This window comes from Strongylocentrotus purpuratus, unplaced genomic scaffold, assembly GCF_000002235.5.
Source record: "Strongylocentrotus purpuratus isolate Spur 01 unplaced genomic scaffold, Spur_5.0 spur5_scaffold_1, whole genome shotgun sequence".
NCBI classification, from domain to species: domain Eukaryota; kingdom Metazoa; phylum Echinodermata; class Echinoidea; order Camarodonta; family Strongylocentrotidae; genus Strongylocentrotus; species Strongylocentrotus purpuratus.
Window position 1 is genome coordinate 12,620,539 of NW_022145594.1, and position 14,677 is coordinate 12,635,215.

The following is a 14,677-nucleotide window of genomic DNA, read 5'->3' on the forward strand; positions in this document are numbered from 1 at the left end:
GTCAAGCAGAAATATACTTATTTAGAAGCCTACATATCAGGGCCCACGGAACGGCAGGGCCCAGGGGGCTCAACATTTTAAACAAAAAGTATATCAAAAAGAAATAGAAGAAGAAAAAGAGAAAGAAAGATAAAATAGTGACCTGCCAGTGTCAACAAATAATGAGGTATCAACATACGCTCATCTGACCGTGAATAAATGCCTCAAATCCCTGAGTTTCCTGAGGTTCAGCTTCATGGACCCCACGCCAATTAGTGACCTGCCAGTGTTATTAATAAGGTATCAAAGTATGCTCATCCAGGCACGGATCCAGTGGGGAGGGGGGCAGGGGCCCTTGCCCCCCCCCCCCGCCAAAAAAGAAAAGAGAGAGAGAGAGAGAGAGAGAGAGGAAAAGAAGGGGAAGAGAAATAGGAGAGAAAGGGGGAAAAAAAGGAAAAGAGGAGATAAAGGGAAGGAAATAAAGAGGAAGAAGGGGGATATCAGTTGCGATTTTCCCGCCAAGAAGTTGGGGATTGGGGGGGGGGGCAAATGCCCTCTCCCCTCCCTCCCTCCCTCTCTACCCTCCAAAAAGGGAGGAAGGAAAAGAGAAGAGGAGAGCTACAAGGGGAAAAAAGAGGAAGAAGAAAAGAAAATGATGAAAAGAACGGGATCGAGGAAACGTAAGGCCTTTGCCCCCCACCCCCCCACCCCTCCCCAGCAAACTTAAAAGAGAGAGAAGAAAGGTAAGGAAAAGGGGAGCCCACGCCAATCAGTGACCTACCAGTGTCACAAATAGTATCAAAATAAGCTCATCTGACCGTAATTAAATGCCTAAAACCCCTGAGCTTCTAGGGGCTCTGCCTAGTGCCCTAGGGCGGGCCCCTGGATGCTCATCTGACCGTTATTTAATGCTTAAAACCTCTCAACTTCCGGGGGCTTGCCCCCCTGGTCCCTACGCCAATTAGTGATCTGCCAGTGTCACATATAAGGTAACAATATAAAGCTCATCTGACCGTAATTAAATGCCTAAAACCCCTGTGCTTCCGGGGGCTCTGCTCCTTGGACCCCACCTTGGGCCCTAAGGCAGGCTCCTGGATGTTCATCTGACCGTAATTAAACTCATATTCCCTTAGCCTCGGGGCATCATTCCTTGACCCCCGCCGGGGCTTTGCCCCTTGACCCCACGCCAATTTACGCTACGCTCTACCTTATCGTAAATACTTTAGACTCCCCGCACCCACTTTGAAAAACGTTCAGCAGGGTCTCCGTGTAAGAGTGGTGATGATGCAGATTTTGTTTTGCCCCGAAACGATTTTGCTCATTACGCCACTGCTTTAGTGGTCACCATTACGTACCAATATTTGGCTCGCACAATTTCAAATTTGGCCCCCCCCCCCCCTAGGAAATCCAGGATCCGCGCCTGTGCTCATCTGAATACCCATGCCCCCTGAACTTCCGGGGGCTCCGCCCATTGACCCCCTGCCGGGGCTTTCCCCCTAGACCCCACGCAAATTATGCTACGCTGTACCTGATCGTAAAAACATGAGCCTCCCCCACCCACTTTGAAATCGTTCCATATTGCTCCGTTTGTCTCATTTTCGCTCGCTGAAACATTGCCAGCACAAACCACTGACCTCTACCTCTTGGACGGATCATCGCCCATTCCCATTCACTATACGTTACGTATTAAAAGGCTGCATTGTCATAACCGTTCATGAATATTCATGTTTTTGCTTTCCTCGGCAAAATGTTTGCTTTTACTAAATGGACAACTTACGGTAGGGGGTTGGATGAAATAATGAACCAACATAATGAACCAAGCAGAAGTGATCTATGATAATTCGTGCTTCTTATCCTTCGTGTGCTTGACCTATAATCTTAAAATCGCTTGGCAAACTGAGTCCAAAGTTTGTCTTGTTTCACATGTGTATTATAGGCAATGACGAGCTTGCAACCTATTTTGATCAAGAGACGGTGGGGTGAACTTTCAAAAGTCAATGGGACATGAGGGTTCCAATGAAAGAGCTAGTGATAACGTTCGTCGGGGGGGATGTGCTTTTCGTTAAAAAAAGAAAAGAAATGAATTTCTAACGATTTTAAGGGTACAATTCTATAGGCTAACATGTTAGGCTGCTGACTCTGACGATAGGGGGCATAGGCGCCGGAAGTGGGGGGGGGGGGGGGGGGGGGCAGGGGGGGGGGCAGTTGCCCCCCAGTCAAAAAAGTGGGGGGGGGGCAAAACGCATTTTGCCCCCCCCCCCCAAAAAAAAAAAAAAAAAAAAAAAAAACGCCCCCCCCTCCAAAAAAAAAAAAAAAAAAACACAGTAAAGGAGTAAACATGGTTTGCATTTTTAATCCAAAAGAACGTAACAATAATAAAAACCTGAATTAAATCTCATATACAATTCCATTCAAAGAAAAAGGAAAGTTCACAGGAATTAAATTTCATAAATATTGCGCATGCCACCTATACGGGATTTATCAATGGAGGTCCTGAAATAGCGATACGCGCATATCGTGGACATATTGTGCGAGAATGGGAAAGCGTGTCCGTTTTTTTGTTATAGGGGTGAGAAGACATGAGCCCCTGAACGCTGGCGTACTGTTGGGGGGAGGGGTGAAGTATTTCTTATTCGAAACAAGTGATTTACAAATGTTGATGTTGTGACATGATTTTCCGGCATTTTTTCTCCATTTTTGTTGTTGTAAGTCATAAATTTTTATGCGTTTGTTGTAAAGGCTGGGCCCCCCCCCCTCCTTTTTGAAAAAAAGTATGTTAAAGAGAAAAAGAAAGAAAGACGGAGAAAAAAATAAGTGACCTGCCAATGTCACAAATAAGGTATAGAAAATGCTCATCTGACCGTAATTAAATGCTTAAAACCCCAGAGCATACGGGGGCTCCGCCCCCGGACCCCACCATCTTCTGTATAGCCACTGAATGCTCATCTGACTGTAATTAAATACCTAAAACCCCCGAGCTTCCAGGGGCTCTGCCCCTGGACCCCAACAAGAGCTCTAAGGCGGGTCCCTGGATGCTCATCTAACCGTAATTAAATACCTAAAACCCCCGAGCTTACAGGGGCTCTGCCCCTGGACCCCAACAAGGGTTCTAAGGCGGGCCCCTGGATGCTCATCTGACCGTAATTAAATACCTAAAACCCCTGAGCTTCCGAGGGTTCTGCCCCCTGGACCCCACCAATGGCCCTAAGACGGCCCCTGGATGCTCATCTGACCGTAGTTAAATATTAAAACCCCTGAGCTTCCGGGGGCTCAGCCCTTTGACCCCTTGCCGAGGCTTATGCCCTGGACCCCACGCCAATTTACGCTCTACCTGATCGATAATACTCCACTTTGAAAAACGTTCCGCGGGACGTCATTACGTCACTGCCCCTGGAATGTTTGCCCCCCCCCCCCAATTCCAAACTGCTTCCGGCGCCTGATAGGGGGCGTTGTGAAATGAGATTAAACGGAGCTATATGAGCGGGGCCTGCATGAAAGAGTGGTGGTGATGCAGATTTTCTTTCTGCCGCCCCTTAAACGTTTTTGATCATTACGCCACTGCTGGTCACCATTATGTACCAATATTTGGCTCGCATGATTTCAAATTTGCCCTCCCCCTAACCAATCCTGGATCCGTGCCTACTGAACACTGTGTTGAAGTTACTCAATGGTTGGAACTAAATTCCATGTGCGCCCTATTATAAGCCAGTGCTTACACGTGTGTTCAATAACATATTTAACAAGACGTTTTGCCGTTTAATGAGCGTGTATATAAACTGCAGTATCTCTTTGTAGAAGAAATATTGACAACAATAAAGCAACGGGGGACCCCTAATATCTGAGGCAAGATTTTGCTGGTGGTTGGTACATTTAATGCTTACAGGCGATAGTCCAAATTGATTTATAATTGTGATTATTGGAGAGAAAAAACTTTCGTTTTTAGAATGGGACATCTTTATGAAGCCCAAACAGGAAGGATATATTACATATATATCTCAAAACACTTCTCCCTTTGTGCAAAGTACAACATTTTATATTCTTCCCTGTTATTTCCCCTACTTAAATATATGTACCAAATTTTATTAAACTAAATGGCATTATCGAAAGTTCAAAGTCAAATACCTCGATATTTCAATCGTTGACTCATAATATTAATCCGATATTTTCAAGTTTGCCATTTAAAGTAAGTTTCCGAAACCCCCCATTTGTTTGAAGTTTAAACCCACTTATGTTCTTCAAAAATATGAATTGATTTCACTTTCGAAGCGCAAGAGAGACATAAATAAGCATACCATTCACTGTTATTTGCGTCATTCTGTCATTGAAAACCGTTACTGCTCATCGTTTATTCTTTTTTTCTCTGGATATTATGCCAGGTTACAGGATGGTTCATGAGACGCACCTCCTAAGTTGAAATATACAAGAAAATGAGACGTAATAAAAACATGGATTTACGTCTTCGAATACTTTTCTTCCTCACCTTCATCGTTTCTAAGACATATGAGATACGCACGTCTACTCGTTTTCAGAACCCAGAAATCCTCCCAGTCGTTGGTGAGGATATCACCTTAACCTGTTCATATACCCCTCCATCGACACATCCCGAACTGTCTTGGAAGGACAGGAATAACAATATTCTAGCTACTTGTCAAGGGACGGGATGCAGAAAGGACCAAATTGTTACGGATATGTCAAAGTACAGTTTGAGGACAGATTCTTCAAGCGGAAATCTAACTATAAGAAATTTAACAGTGGATGACAGCGGCAGATATCGTTGCACAGTTTTCCAATATTCTAATTCATTTACAACTGCAATTGGACTGAATGTACTGTTATCAGGTAATATAATCTTACATTAATCTAGATAGCTTTGTATGGTCGTGATGTGTGCGAAATTCCAATATAAATGATTCATTGCTCATTTAAAATCAATACAACATTTGAAATTTTGAAGTCATGTTGACTACTACTATATGATTAATCGAGTTCTATTCGGTACTGAAAACAATCCAAACTAAGGTACTTCACAAATAGCAATAACGTTGGGTTAATTTTATTTTGTTTATGTCCAAAACGGTTCTAGACACCAAAGTTGACAAGACATTATATTCCAGTAGCACATTATACATATTTCCTTGTACATTTTGCTTAATTTCCAGTCACGCCTAGATTGCTATCCATCACCGACGATCGGTCCGAGGATGGATACAAGAATAGATCATCAGTGAGCATCACATCTCGGCGAACCCACAACCTAACATGCTCAGTCCGAGACGCTAGACCACCTGCAGTATTGGAGTGGGACATTCCCGAAGAAGTACAGATTCGACTACACGATCAGTATAACGCTGTCCACGATGACGCTTACACCTCTCAACGAGTTGTTTCTGTAACTCCGTCCAGGGATGATGATGGAAAGGTTTTCCGTTGTGTGGCTTCGCATCGGGAGCTGGATAATGAGCTTCAATTGTTCATCCGCCTCGATGTCCAAGGTGATTATCTTACTAATTATATCATCCCATAATTGCTCGATGTGTTTGTTCTGCCCAAGTGAATATGCATCTAAAAGTGAGGATTGTCTTAATTGGGTGAAACATTTAACATCTCCTAAAACAATATTTAATCTTCTGTATTTTGTACATTCTTTGAAGGAATCATAAGGACATCACCAGATCCCATGATGTCTTAACCACTCGCATAATGTTATCATATTGTTAGCAAAAGTTCATCTCCGTATCTCCCAATCTTTTTCAGAAGATTACTCCGATTGAAAATTTGGGTTCTTCCTTTCTCTTCCCACTCAGTACCGCCAAGTGGCCTCCGGCTTACCTCCTACGAATCCATAGCTACCAATGTAACAGAGACAAGAAGTGTCATTGTCTTTGAAGACTCGGCAACATCATTCACCTGCAAGAGTCTAGGATCTCGCCCTACAGCTCTTATATCATGGATCATTGGTTCGGACGACGACCTGGGTAGCACGACCTCCACATCTACCACGAATGAGGCCGGCCAAGGTTTACGTGACACCAATTCCACTCTACAGTTGATTCCAAAGAGAAGGCATCACAATCAACTTCTCCGATGTGTGGCGTATGCTGGTATGAACCAACGTCAAACAGAAGTGAGAGTTATCGTCTATGGTGAGTATTTCATACCTCATCTTCTATTATTCACAACAGAAGACCGATAGTGGTCTGGGACATATTGCGACACACTTTGACATTGGCATGTACAAGATGCGAAATTCCATGATTTCTCAAAGAAGTACAAATTATGGGAATTCTTTAGTGACAAACCTTCATAATAGCTCTAGCATCTTAATATAGATATCAACAAAATTAATTTCTTGTGCCAGAATGTGAGATACTCGTTGCTGCTCATAATGTTGGGCAGACCTATTTTTTCTATCAGTATATATATGCAAGTCACTAGGGCTTATAATGTAAAACGTAAAAAATACACTTTGATTTCAATACAAGGAACACCGGATCCTCCTTACCTAAATGGAACAGACGGGTTGCAGGATGGAGTGTCATCAAACGTGACTTGCACATCGAACAACGGCTACCCAGCACCAACTATCCAATGGTACCTTGGATCAAAGAACATCACCAAAGATTCTAATACACAGTCCTTGAGGAAGAGAAATCATCGACTGGATTCCGTAAGTGTTTTCAATTTAACACCCACGGTAGACGATCGTGGGGAACTCCTTGTCTGTCAGGTTTTTCAACCAAATACTGCATCCATGATGTCTTGGAGTGTTAGTGTTGTTCTTCGTGTTCTTTGTAAGTATAATCTGTGTAATTCTAACTCATTTTTCAAACAGATCTCATCAATAGGCCTGTACATTACGTCGCCTCGCCTATACAGAAGGACATTACAACCAATGACACTTGGTTTTAGATTGTTGGTCCATTTCGTACTAAGCCGAATATTATTTCTACATTTCCATGATTATATTAAACAGAGAAGGTACGTCATTTGTTTTATTTAAAAAAAACACGTGGTTTGATCCTTTGTGTTCTTTAACTAAAAAAACTATTTGTCTTACAAAAACATTTTCAAAACATTAGGACTGGTTTAGATTATTGCCAAAGGATACCATACGCATTGAACGAGATAGTTGTATGTTACGCTCATGTTGACATATAAGCCTTACAATATATTGATAACATCTAGTTTCAAGTTTCAAGTTTTCAAGTTTCAAGTTTTATTTTTTCCACATGTGGATCATAAAAAACAACAAGTATACATACATGATTAGACATATAAAAAGTACACAATTAACAAACAATAATATTAAGAAAAACAAATAGCGAACCAAATATAAAGTCCGTAAACAAAGAACAACTAAATACATGTAGATGTAAAAAAACATGTGGGGGGACCAACAAAGGCCAGGGGCCTGTCGAGGCTAATCCCCAGAACAATATTTGGTATTGTGGATATTTTATATATAAAAACAAACAAAAAACAAAAACCCACAAACAATAGCGACGTACAGTACATGATAAAACAAAATTAAGTTGGAAATTAAACAGGCAAACAAAAAAATTATATTGTACCACTATAAATTTGTGAATTGTTTTTATGTAAAATATACAGTTTAAATTTACGTTTAAAATTAGAAAGTGTCGGACTGTTCTTAATCTCTACTGGTATTGAATTCCAGGATTTTACACCAGTGTCAGAAATTGATGTTTGAGAGAAACTATATTTATATAACTGTAATCTTAAGTGATTTGAATTTCTGGTACCATGGCTATGAATTGTACAATTTGAAGTGAAATAATTATTAAAACTATCTAGTAAAATGTACTTAAAATAGGAGTACATAAAATTGCAATTTGCAAACTACACATTTGATCCACCTTTAAAATACTCAACTGCTGAAATAAAGTGGTTGTGTGGTCAACAGGTTGTGAATTGCAAATAACATATGGTAATGATAGAAATGTGTATTTGTATTCGAGACAAGGCTTGGGAACGCCATCGCAACTATTACGTTCCTATATTCTGGTAAATCTTTCATTATCTTTCCAAGGCGTATTTACGTAAAAGGATCATAACATTTTGCTGGGAAAACACATTGTCCAGTACAGTAGTAAGCCATTGATAATCCAAGATGACAAATTAGAACATTATGTACCACTGTTACGATTTTATGACCTAGATAATGAGATGATAACCCATTTACAGTGACTATCGTGCATTTTCCCCGGTACATTACGGTGTCGAAAATGAGAATCGGGCAATGGTGAAAGGAATCATCAGCAGTTGCGGCGTGACCGGGGGGGGGGGGGGGGGGGGGGGGGGAGACAGTGCACTCACACACCCTTTCAAGTACCTCAAAAGCGTCCATTTTTACATTGGAAAAGTGTTCCCGTTTACATCAGATAAGTGACCCTTCACCTATCATGATTGCTCCCTATCTAGAGGTGCCCCTTACATTTCAACAAGGGCTCCTTTATTTTTGTTTTAAGAAGTATAATTTCCCCTTCTTATAGGTGCCCCTTTTCACGTCTGATAAGTAGCTCTCAAATTATGACACGTGCCCCTTTTCCTTTCTTATATGTGCCAGTTTTCTTTGTGATCAGTGGACCTTTTCTTTTTGTAATAAAAGCTTCTCACCCTTCTTATAAATACCCCCTTTCACCTCTGACAAAAGCCAATATTAAGATCTGAAAAGCCCCATTTCCTTTTCGAGAAGAGCTCCACCCCCTTTCCTTCGACAGCTGACACCTTGAATGATTTGAATCTAAGACAATCTGTAAAACCTTAGCTTGCTTTTCCAACCATTTCAAATCCTTTTTCCTATGTCTACTAACAGTCATCCCAGATCCACCTTTTCGGTTCTTCGTCGACCGAAATCAGACCACACCTTCATCTGTCTTCGTTGCCTGGCAACCGGGATTCGATGGCGGGTTGCAACAAACTATCAACCTGGAATTCTGTTCAAACGACTCGGAAGTAGAGAAAGACGGGTGTGGTGTCATCACCAACTTGGCAGGGACATCCTACACATTGGTGGGACTTAACCCATTCACTTGGTACTGGTTGACTCTATGGGCAGTGAACAGCGCGGGCAACAGTAGCCTAGTGGAGACAGGAGCTTCAACAACTCGTAAGTCTCTAAAAACCTAGATTTTCTTGACGTTTGAACTGTAATCATCAATCTAAGCTTACATTAAACTTTCTTTCTGCTGAACGCATTCTTTTTTTTTTCAACAGATAACAACTTAATTGATTTGAATCTAAGACAATCTGTACAGCCTTAGCTTTCTTGTCCAGCTATTTAAAATCCTTTTTCCTACGTCTACTTACAGTCGTGCCAGATCCACCTTTACGGCTCTTTGTCGACCACAATCAGACGACATCTTCAACTCTCTTTGTTGCTTGGCATCCGGGATCTGATTGCGGGTTGCAACAAACTTTCAATCTTGAATACTGTCCAAGCGACACACAGGCAGAGAAAGATGGTTGCGCTGCTGCCATGAACTTGACAGGGACATCATACACACTGGTAGGACTTAACCCACTCACTTGGTACTGGTTGACTCTATGGGCAGTGAACAGCGCGGGCAACAGTAGCCTAGTGGAAACGGAAGCTTCAACAACTCGTAAGTCTCTATATACCTAGATTTTCTTGACGTTTGAACTGTAATCATCAATCTAAGCTTACATTAAACTTTCTTTCTGCTGAACGCATTCTTTTTTTAGGTACTTTGCGTCATTCGCCGATCTCAATGCACACGCTTATAGTTATATTTAGGTTTTGCTATTCTTGAATGGGTTCATGATGCTGAAAAATGCAATAACCCACAAGAAACTTATTTGCCTTTTTCTAGGTACTAAAAGCAGTTTTCTTGAGGTACATTTACCATTATCAATGAATATCTGTGTTCTATTATTTTTTGAACAAATTTGTATCTGGCGTTTTGCGATTCAAACAGAGTAATCGATATGATACCTACCGTTCTTTTTATACCTGGCTGAAGGATGTTGTTAATTTTTTTTCCATAGAAAGTCAATACATTTCCCTTATATATATATATATATATATATATATATATATATAAATATTACAAAAGCCCAGTCTTTATTGTGACCACTACTTCTCGTCTTCGAAAAGATATTCTCGTTTTTGTCCATTAACTACACATTCTACCTTACTCGTAAACATAGAAACATATTTGTCTTCCAATTAATGTATACTAGTAACTGTATTGTACCTGCTAAAGTAAAGAAAAAGTGTCAAAATGTGACCACAAAAAGTAGAATTATTGTTTAATAATTTTTCTTTCGTAACTGTTATAATCCTTTATAGGCAAATAGGTTCAGTTCTAGGTGTTTATTATGATACTAATATGTTACCTTCAGCTTCTGATTAAAAAAAATAAACATCAATCAGTTCATAATTACCCAACTAGACAATCGAATGAATTTATTTTGCCCCTTTCAAGAAATCTGTTAGGCAGCACAGAACACGTTAATGTATGAGGGTCCAACATTTTGGAACACTCTTGATATGGGCATAAAACATTCACTTTCACCCTATTCTTTTTATTGCAACGTTATGAGAATATTTGATTTAGAGTTTTATATAAACAAAAGGGCCATCGCAAGATTAATCCCAATTGGTGCTAATTGAAATTTCGCGCTCAGCCTCTCTCATATCATGCTCTTAATTCCTATGTAATTCCTATTTTGAAAGATAGATAGATATATAGATAGTGTATTGGTTTTCACAATATCTCATTTTACAAAGAGTGTAACAACATATTGAAAATAATATACATGTTCATACAATACCGGTACACACTATTCAGATTATTGTCCCTTAACTTGAACTTAAGAGATATAGGGGCGGAGCCTATGGAAAGCAGAGCTTGTTGTGGGTAGGCTCCTTAAACTACCAATGACATAAGTAACTAAAGTACAGTTTATTTTGCATATACATTGTCCTTCATGCATGCGGCCTACACCCACTCTACCCTTTTATTTCGTATAATCTTGTCCACATAGTTCATAATTCTACCCTTGTGCATCCACACTACGTCTTATATGTTGATACCTGTTCTCCTCAGTAGTCTCCGTAGACACAACACTTGTTTTGTTTTTGTTTTTCATTGTTGAGTTAATTTGTTCTAACATTATTTGTTGAGTGGCCCACACTCTACAAGCTTTGCTCTTTAGTGGATCCCTCCATTTTCACTTGACATATAAATAAAAAGCAGCATTTTTATTTTTCTTCTTAATTTAGAGTGCATGGTATGATTTGTTTATAATTCCTTGTAACGAAATTAAGAATTATATATACAATGTCTTTTGTTACGAAAAGAAAAAATAACAAACACTTGTACAGTGCGTCCCAGAATAAACGAAACCGAGAATTATCGATGTTTTATCATAACTTGGTCACATGAATGATTAATAAATGACACGTATTTGTAAAGCTTAGATCCTCTTCTTTCATTTGATGCAACTCATATAATGCATATTTCACGCATGAGTGATTAAAATCAATTTGAAGAGAAGAAACTAAAAAGTCATTTGGCGGACGGTATCTGAATTTCAAAAAGAAAATCACATTTCTAAAAAGTTGCTAGGAATAACAAAGTTCTGTTTGTTTAAAGTAGTGCCTGCATTCCAATAATTTTGCTTAACGAATTTGTTTTCACTAGCAACAAACGGAATTAAAAAAAGATTTAATTCCGTTTCGTTGACAATCAGCTGTGGACGAAAGACTTCATGCATGGCTGATTGTCAACGAAACGGAGTTAAGTCTTTTGTCAATTCTGCTTTCTAGAAATGTGATTTTCTCTTTGAAATTTAGATACCGTCCGCCAAATGACTTTTTGGTTTTCAAATTCATTTTAATCACTCATGCGTGAAATATGGATCATATGAGTTGCATCAAATGAAAAAGGAGGATCTAAGCTTTCCAAATATGTGTCTTTTATTAATTATAAAATATGTGACTAAGTTATGATAAAACATCGATAGTTCTCGGTGTCGTTTTTTCTGGGACGCCCTGTATAATATTATAGTGTCCTTTCTACCCTCATCCATTTCACTCTATATCTTACTTTAAACCTTAAGTGTATGCAATTAGTAAACCATGAGATATAAACAACTTTTCATATAATGAAATAAACTTGTCAGATTTATTTATAACTATTTCTTTCATTTTAAATCGAAACATTGCAAACTACAACATTGTGAGTTAAACACCACTTATGAAGCGTCATCAAATTACTGCTCTGTTTCTCTTTTTCTTCTCCATGCATCTCGTTTTGGCCATATACAGCATTGCAACCCGAGAGCTATGGTAAGGGTAAAAGTTTTATCATCAAGAAATCCCTTTTGTTTGCTTCTTTGTTTGGTTTGTTTTGAGAGGAAATCTTTATTTATTCATTTGTTTTATTGATGTACCACTTGTGGGATAAAACAACCTGATCAGCACGAGTTTTGTTTTCTCATATCAAAGTGTTCTGCGCATGTCGTCATTCTCAAGTCCAGAGAATGGAGTATATTTAATTTTTCGTGTCATATTACTTAAGTGGATAGCACAGATATTCCCTCACATACAATCATAAAATAAATAGTTAGCTTTGACATGTTTTACAAGAGTATTACTGATCATGATATATAAAGGGATGCAAAACGGGGCAAACAGAACAACGTTTACCTTTTTAGCATCAACCTTTCATGTTTACTAATTTAATGACTGTATGTTTATTAGCATGAATCACATTAAACGAGTCTTAGAGAATACAGAAGCAAATAAAAACTGCCATTCCACTCTCTGTATGTCTTTATCTCTAAAATATAATAGGGATACTGTTATTCTCTGTTTGTTTGTTGTTTCGTCATATAGGGGTAACCACCAGCTGGGACAAACAGAAACGAATCTTAACATTGTCAGAGGCAAACCAAACCCTGGATGAAATCTGCTTCATCCCACAGAGGACTTACGACGGGCCAGACTGTGCCTCTGTGAATGAAACAGAGTGCGTTGAACCGGGCACAGAGGTCAGCATTGACCTGGAAGATGACATAGTCTTGGTGACCTTTGGCAGGGAGCTGTGCAGTACACCAGCTTATCTAACAAGTAAACCTGATAAGTATTCTTTCTTTTATAATTATTATGAAAAAAGGGAAAATTTCGTATTACCTCCAGGCATTAACTATCAATTCCCATTACTAACGAATTTTCGCAATATCTTGATATCAACAAGGTTTTGAAACATAAAATATTTATTTCTGACTTTGCAATAAAAGCAGACATCCCCTGAATAAGGTACTATTCAAAATGTACATCTAAACAAAAACCGATATTACCTGGATGGGCCGTGAACATGTATACACCTTTGCCTTTGGGTGTATGTGCATGTGTGTGTTGTGGGAATGAATTTGTGCAAGTTGGTGTGCGCGCGTGTGTGTTGTGTGGGTACATGTTTGCTAGTGGATGTGCGCGTGTGAGTGGGTTCACATTTGCTTTTATGGATTCCCGTGTGTGGGGTGTATTTAGGCATGATGGCAGGATTTTTTCAAGGGGGGGGGGGGAGGGGGGTGGGGTTTAAAATCGGGCCCAACATTCAGCCAGTCGCTAAATAAGCGGGAGGGGGGGGGGGGTGGGGGTGGTAAGAGGACACTTTTTTTTTTGGTCTCGAAATTTGAAAATTTTCCATTTCGTTACGTTGGGGGGGGGGGGGTGAGCTCACATTTTTTTTTTAGGTCAGCCAGTGGTATAATTAAAAAAAAAAAAAACTCAAAAGGGAGGGGGGGGGGGATGGGGGTGGTAAGAGTACCCTTTTTTTTTGGTCTCGATATTTGAAAATTTTCCATTTCGTTACGTTGGGGGGGGGGGGGTGAGGTCACATTTTTTTAGGTCAGCCAGTGGTATAATTAAAAAAAAAACTCAAAAGGGAGGGGGGGGGTTTCCCCAAAACATACAAAAAACAAAACTCAAGGGGTGGGGGTTTAAACCCCCCCCCCCCCTGCGTACGCACCTGTGTACAGGTGTGGGTAGATAGGTTCGTATGTGTGTGTGCGGGTGAAGCACGCGTGGGTTTTATAGTATTAGTATAACAAATCCTCCTACACGGCTTCATAAAATGTTTTTTGAAACACAGGGGATATAGGGATGCGATCGAAACATCCGGACATGAACCACGGATTCAAAAGTCTGCCATTAAACCAAACTCCTACAACATTGTCTAGCATACCTATATCTATAACACTCTAGGCATGGCATTGTTTGTCCTAGACTCACCAATCTGGAAGCAGCCATCAACTGAAAGTAGCCTTTCTTTCATTACAATCGCTATTGGAGTGATTGCCTTGGCTGGCTTTATCCTGCTCATTTCACTGAGTTTGATGTACTTCTATGGAGTGTTATGCTGTGTGAAACGAAAGAAGGGTATGTTGTAAAGCAGATACCCCCTGCATTCACCTCTAACATACCACAATATACACGTTTCCCAAGTATTCACCATTTCATGTTTAATGTATCTTCTCTATAGATTTCAATCCTCGCACTTCTTCTTACAATTCTTCTTTTAATTTATTCAAAAAAATTGGTTTAATTTTTCGTTTTTTAAATCTTGTTTTAAATTAGTTTTTTTCTCTCTCTCTTTCGGATTCATTTATCTCTCTTGTCCCGTTTGCAGCCAACATCGAATTCTGT